Source organism: Microtus ochrogaster, chromosome 18 (genome assembly GCF_000317375.1).
Source record: "Microtus ochrogaster isolate Prairie Vole_2 chromosome 18, MicOch1.0, whole genome shotgun sequence".
Taxonomy (NCBI): Eukaryota; Metazoa; Chordata; class Mammalia; order Rodentia; family Cricetidae; genus Microtus; species Microtus ochrogaster.
In genome coordinates, this window is record NC_022020.1 from 20,422,092 (window position 1) to 20,429,242 (window position 7,151).

Genomic DNA, 7,151 nt, shown 5'->3' on the forward strand with positions numbered 1-7,151 from the left:
TGGTCTCGAACTCACAGAGATCCGCCTGCCTCTGCCTCCCGAGTGCTGGGATTAAAGGCGTGCGCCACCACCGCCCTTTTTCTGGTTTTTTCAAGGCAGGGTTTCTCTGTAGCTTTGGTGCTTGTTCTGGAACTAGCTCTTGTAGATCAGGCTGGCCTCGAACTCAAAGAGATCTGCCTATCTTTGCCTCCCAAGTGCTGGGATTAAAGGCGTGCACCACCACTGCCCAGCTTCTAGCTCCAGTTCTATAAGAGGATTTGATGTCCTCATCTGGTCTCTGTGGTACTGCCGCACACTGTGCACATGCATACAGATAAAACACATACAGATAAAACATTCATACACACAAAATAATGTAAAAATGTTTTTAAAATTCAAAAAAGTTATAAAAACAAAATAAAGAAGAAAACATTAAGGATAGGGCTGTAGTTCAGTTGACAGAGTGCCGTGAAGCATGTGCAGAACCCTGGGAACAGTCCTCAGCACCACATGAAAAACTGGACACATGGTGCAATAATAGCTGTAATTCCAGCATTGAAGGAGCAGAACAAACTCCATTCTGAGAAAGAACTCCATTTTAGACAGGATTTAACTGGGTGGGGGGAATGCAGCCCAATAAAGTCATAAGTATTCCCAAGAAACTGTATCTGTCTTGGTCAAAGTGACTCCACCAGGGTGTCCAAACAACATCTGTTCACATCTGCTTGCTTCAAAAGTCCTTGTAAGTCAGCATGTCCTGCCTCTTATGAACTCTTGTAAGTGCTGCTATGTCTATCAATTTTTAATAAAGATAATACTATATTTGAAAAAAAGTCCTTGTAAGTATCTGATTAACTGCTGTTTTGACTGTTTTAAAGTTCCCTATACCTCAACCAATGAATTCAAAAGTTGTATACTTTCACCCAAGCCCAAAACTTGTGCCACCCTGCCTTGCAATTTTCCTTTTAAAACCCCTTACCCTATAAAGCTCGGACCCTTCTCCCCCACCTGCTGTGGCAGTGTTGCTGGATTACTGAGTTGCCTAACTTGTAATCAATAAACCCCAGTGTGTTTGCTTCAGATACCGGCTCTGTGGTTGTCTTGTTTGGGAGTCCCGTTACATGGCCATAACAGCATATAACAGGTGAAGACCAGAGAATCAGGAGTTCAAAGTCATTCTTGACTACGTATGTAGTGTGAGGCCAACTTGGGCTTGATGGCAAAACAACAGCAAAACAGATAATATTTCATAATAATCCTTTGAGGTAGGCAATGCTATATAGACTGTTTTTTTTTTTTTTTTTTTTTTTTTTTTTTTTTGGTTTTTCGAGACAGGGTTTCTCTGTGGCTTTGGAGCCTGTCCTGGAACTAGCTCTTGTAGACCAGGCTGGTCTCGAACTCACAGAGATCCGCCTGCCTCTGCCTCCCGAGTGCTGGGATTAAAGGCGTGCGCCACCACCGCCCGGCTAGACTAAATTGTAACCCTGACTCAATAACACATGAGCATGTTCACAGAAACTCAGAGTGAGGGCTGGAATTTGAAATCATAAAGTCTGAGTCCAGAGTGATCACTCTTAATCATGACAGCATTGTCTTAACATTCAGAGTAAGAAATAAGGGAAAGCTGACCATCTGTGTGGTATTCACCCCAGGGGACAGTTTTCTGGTAAGTAGCTGAGCCATGTTAGGGCAGCTTAGGGCAACGTGTCAGGATCAGGCAGAATGCTGGGACCACTAAGCTTTGAAGTATTTTCCCTTTTCCATTTTCCAGTTTGGATTTAGATTAGACTAGATTTCTGTATTACGTTGCTAGAAGCTGCTGGCCCGCACCTTTACTCCCAGCATTTAGAAAGCGAAGGCAGGCAGATTTCCGAGTTCAAAGCTAGCATGGTCTACAGAGTTTCAAGACAGCCATCGCTACACAGAAAAACCCTGTGGGGGTGGAGGTGGGTTTTCTGTGTTACATGCAGAAAACAAGAAATACCAAAAAAAGAAAAAAAAGAAAAAAATAAATAAAAAAGAAAAAAAAAAAGAAATACCATAACCCTTGCCATACTGAAGCCATCTATTGCCTCCAGTTTCCATCCTTTTTTTCTTTTTCCCGTGGTAGTGGAGACTGAATCTCGAACCGCACGCACGCAAGGCAAAGCTGTGCCACACAGAGCTACAGACCCACTGTGTTTGTTTCATCAGTTCTGACCATTGCCTGCAGATGAGATGACGCAGATTTTTTTTCTAAATTCTGTTCCCCTGCCTTTCATTATCAGTTAAAGACAAAGGCAGAGCTGGGTGGTGGTGGCGCACACCTTTAATCCCAGGAGGCAGGAACAGGGGGATTGCTGAGAGTTCGAGACCAGCCTGGTCTACAGAGCAAGATTTACCTCCTGGCAGTTTGGCAACCAGGGAGCAATATCTCCCCTAGCTCTGGGCTGTTTAATGGCAGTAAAGCACCACCTTGGGAGCAATAGACTGAGGCCTTTTCCCAGACGTCACGTTCTAAAACATCCAGCCAGAAAAGACCTTCACTGTGGGAAATTTATTTTAATTACAGTTGGAATTTGCTTCTTATTCAAAAGAGAAAAAGATAAAGAAAATCACAAAAACCTGATCTCTGGGGCTGGGTGGTGGCGGTGGCGGCGGCACACGCCTTTAAACCCAGCACTAGGGAGGCAGGCGAATCTCAAAGCAAGTTCAAAGCTAGCCTGGTCTACAGAGTGAGTTCCAGGACAGCCAGGGCTGTTGTTACACAGAGAAACCCCGAATCAAAAACAAACAATAACAACAACCACCACTGCCCCCATCTCTGGTTTTCTGCTTCCTTCTTTCAGGCTCTAAGCCACATGATCATACAGTTTTCAGTTTCTCAGACAGACAGGAAAAGTCAGACACTGCCAAACTTGCCCTCAACAGCAATAAGCACTTCACATCTGTGTTAGTAATTATAAAGACTGCCGCAGAGATCCTTTCCATAAAGCATAGGGTGTCGCTAGCTATTCTTTCCCAAAAGCTTTAGCTGGGTTCTCAAAGCTTGACTCCCAAAACACTGAACATTCCATTCCCTCAGGCTTTGTTTACATACGAGTAATTATGTACTAGACTTTAAAGTCAGACATTTATGTGTATGCATGTGTCTGCTTGTGTTCATGTGCAGCTCATGTATGTGGTGCCAGGGAGGCCAGGATGGGGTGTGCGATCTCTTGGAACTGGAGTTACAAACTGTTGTGAGCTGCCATGTGGGTGCTAGGAACCCACTCATTCTACTTAGCCTCTTCAGCTTCTGGGGCTGCCTAGTCGTCCTAGCCTAATCCTGTACATGGGTATTCTGCTGATGTCATCTGGGGCTTCTGGTGATGAACCACAGACGTTGAGTAGATGCGGCCTGGGCCACCCCTAAAGCTGAGTCAGCCTGCCCTTCTCCAGCGCAAAGGGAAGCTAAAGAGGCCAGGTGCCAAGTCTGACATTCAGCCTGGAACACTCTCGGTGGGCCTGGTTCTGGCAGCCTTTGGCTTGATCTAAGCTGCCCACTTCCATGCCACTTTCGAAGGCGGACACTCGGTCAGGCCGAGTGATGTGAGCGTGGGCGAATGGGGAGAAAAGCCGTTGACAGCTCCGAATTGCGTTGCTAACGTGGGCGACTGCTCGGGTATGGCCGGAGCTTCCTAGGCTGTAGCTCCAAGTGCCACCTGCAGCCTCCCGGACAAAGCTGTCGCGCGACCAGAACTACAACTCCCGGCGTGCTCTGCGCCGCGGCCTGGACGGGGTGACCCGGCAAACACTGCGCCGGCCGGCCTGACATCGGTGAGCCGCACTGGGTGGGCTCCGCGCCCGCAAGGAGACCCCTGTAGGGTCCAGGTCTTCCCGGAGGGCTTCTCTCAATATCACCTGCCTGAGACTCGGCGCCCACGAACGAAAGACAGCTGCCTATACGCTAAGCAGCGCCAATCACAAAAAATGTGCGGACTAAGGCCACGTGACTAGTGGGGCGGTACTCCCAGAGCTCCGGGATCTCTATGGTTCTCACCGACTCGCTAGAGGACGTTTGGTCCACTGGAGGACTCCCTACATTCTTCCTCCATTACCTCACTGCCTCCGGTGGCTGCTGGGATAGAGGAGGACTCGGGTCCCGACTCGACTCAGTCCTCCACCCGCCCCGGGAATACCTCTAGTTCTCCCCGGCCGCCGCCGCCCCGCCACTTCCTCCTCTGCCCTCCTGCCGGCCTCCTTCGGGCGTCCTCACCCGCCTTGGGACTCGGCTTTTCTCTGGAGCCTCCACCCAGACGCATGGCTCCATGAAGCAGGAGGAAGAGAAGGCAGAGCGCGAGAGGTCCCGTCCGCCCCGGCAGCGTCTGGGTCAGGAGAAAAGGTGGGAAATTCTAGGGGGGCTGTGCCGTGCTTTCTCTTGCCAGGCCTTCTCGAGGCCTGCTCAGCTCCTAGCGGACCGTGTCCTGGATCTTGGGGTCCCAAGGTGCAGGGCGAGGGGTCCCGGGGCGCCGTGGGGGAGGGGCTCACGGAGGCGGACACCGCGGGTGGGCAAGGCCTCCTTGGGCTGCGTGTCCCCGCCCGGGACCGACGAGGTCGTGAGGCCGTGTGCCCAGGGGTCTGGGTGGCCGTGATCGGCTCCGGCCAAGGTGGCTAGGCAGCTGCCGTAGCCTCCGTGCCTGAACTCCCTCCAGGAAACATTCGGAGGAAAGTTTGGTGGTCTCCTGCGCCGCCTGGTGGCCCCCTACCCAGCGTCCCCCCCCTCCCCCGCCCGGCGTCTGGATTCCACCCCCGCGGCCCGGACCCAGTTGCTCTACCCGTCGCTCTGTCGTTCCCCCAACTCCCCCAGCGCCCTGTACTCTCCTGTCCCACATCCTCCTTTTCACCTTTTTCGTCTGCCTGTTCTACCCCTTCCGGCTCCGGTCTCTTCTTTCCCTCTTGTCTCATCCTTTTCTTGCACTTTTATCTCTTCCTTTTTTCCTCCCGCTCCATTTTCCACATCTACTTGTAACCCCCCCCCCTTTGCTTACTATCATCCCTTCCTCTTTAACTTTGGGTTTTATGCTCCTCTTCGGAGCTGTGAGTTTTGTCCTTCATTCCTTGCCCTCATCTGACTCCTTTTGCTCACTTATTCCATCGGGCCTATCTGCTTTCATTGCCCTCTCTTAGGATTCAGTGGGTGGGGCCTGGAGTCTGCTTTGCATAAATTCTGTAGTACTGGGGAAGTGGGGAAGGTGGAAGAGGTTGTGAAGAGATTTATGCAAGACTGAGTAAGGATGAATGGCTCCACCAACACTTACTGTTTCCTCCTGGCACAAGATGCCTTGTTCTCAGGGGCCTAGCATGTTTTCGGGTAATTTTTTTAAGACTTGGGAGTATGTTTGTATGCTCTACCTGTGGAGAGCCTAAAGCGATAGAGAACTGGAAAGCAAGTTTTGATTGACCTCAATGTGTTGGGGGGGGGGTATTTGTGTTTTAGTAAATAAAGCTTGCCTAAAGATCAGAATGCAGAATTAAACCACTAGAGGCCAGGCAGTGGTGGCTCACATCTTTAATCCTAACATTCTGAAGTATACGCCTTTAATCCCAGCACTAAGGAAGTGGAGGGGGGTGTGTGTGATGGGTGGGTAGAGAAAAGAATGTTAGGTGGGAAAAGACAGAAGCTGACTGCAGTCTGGAGAGCCTTCCAGTCTCGGCACTCTGAGGACAGGATGGCTCCTTAGTCTAAGCCTTGGTAAGGACTCTCTAGTGGCCTGGCTGCTTTGCTTTTCTGATCTTCAGGCAAGCTTTCTCTATTAGGACACAGATAAAATATCACTATAGGGGAGCTGTGGGGGTTACTACTGTGTGTCTTATCCAAGTAGAATACAGCCTTTGATCTTCCATGGGCTTCCGTTCCTTGTCTCATATTTAGCATTAGAAATGTTTTGAAGAAAGAAGACCCTTATTCTCCATCTGGTTTTGTTTGTGTCAAGAATTTCCCTGTTTGCCGGGCGATGGTGGCGCACGCCTTTAATCCCAGCACTCGGGAGGCAGAGGCAGGCGAATCTCTGTGAGTTCGAGACCAGCCTGGTCTACAGAGCTAGTTCCAGGACAGACTCCAAAGCCACAGAGAAACCCTGTCTCAAACCCCACCCCCCCCAAAAAAAATTTCCCTGTTAAATTTTAACTTTTTAGCCTGGCGGTGGTGGTACAAGCTTTTCATCCCAGGGACTTATCCCAGGAATCTGAAAATGTTTTCTGTGGTAAAATCTCTTGACTCTCGTCTGTGTTAAATTAAGATAAGCCTGATGTAAAGCTGGGTGTGGTGTAGCACACCTTAAGTTCCAACGCTGGGGAGGTGGAGGCAGGTGGATCTCTGAGTTCCAGGCCAGCCTGGTCTACAGAATCAGAACATCCAGGGCTACACAGAGAAACCTTGCCTCAATAAACAAACATTTTGTAACTTCTGCAAAAACCTCTGCACTTCCAGACTTTGTTCACTGACACTTGCCTTTCCGTCTTAGGTATTGCAAGAAGGAATGGAATTGGAAAAAAGAAGATTCATGCCAGAGACAAAATAGCTTTCCTTTCCTATTGTAGCTGTTTCCTCTGGGACTATAAACTCTCTGCAATCAGTGAGTATTACCTTGGGCATACTTGAAGTGGAATTTTTGTTGCATTTTTTTGGTTTTGGCTTGTGTCTGGATTTAAAGTGTGTAAGTGTACCTCATTCATATTTCTCTCAGATTCTGTGGGGTGGTCCTAATGTTGTTGAAAATTTTATACTTTAAAAATTACATTTACTTACTGTGTATGTGCACGCGTGTGTGGATGTCATTATACATGTGCAGAGGTCAGGGGGAGGAGTCAGTTCCCTCAATGTGGTTCTAAGTGGAGATCGAACTCAGTACTTCAGGCTTGGTGGCAAGTGCCTTTACTTTTTATTGTGTGTGTGTATGTTTTATTTTTTAATTTTTTTCAAGAAGGGTTTTCTCTGTGTAGCTCTGGATGCCCTAAAACTCATCCTGCTTGAGTTAAGAACAGAGCCCATGTGGAGCGCCTGCCTCGCGTGCTCAGGAGCTTGGACTGTACCTCCAGTGCACAGCCCAAAAGCCATTCTCCCCTGTGAGGGAGACATAAGAGAAAATGTCTACATTTCATATATTTAAAAACTAGCTGGGAAGCCGGGTGATGGTGGCGCACGCCTTTAA

At 48.9% G+C, this 7,151-nt stretch overlaps 1 protein-coding gene across 4 annotated transcripts in view; it reads left to right on the forward strand.

Moving 5' to 3' along the window:
• Positions 1-4,066: 4,066 nt before the first annotated feature.
• The window catches only part of Ammecr1l (AMMECR1 like), a 26,313-nt gene continuing 23,228 nt past the window's right edge, over positions 4,067-7,151 (forward strand). Inside the window, exons 1-2 of one of the 4 annotated variants that reach the window (XM_026783491.1) lie at positions 4,067-4,342; positions 6,465-6,575. The gene's annotated coding sequence lies outside the window, so the exon portion shown is untranslated. Of the gene's footprint in view, positions 4,343-5,982; positions 6,011-6,464; positions 6,576-7,151 lie in introns of those variants that run through there. The other 3 variants (XM_026783492.1, XM_005355856.2, XM_013349575.2) reach the window with 3 other exon arrangements.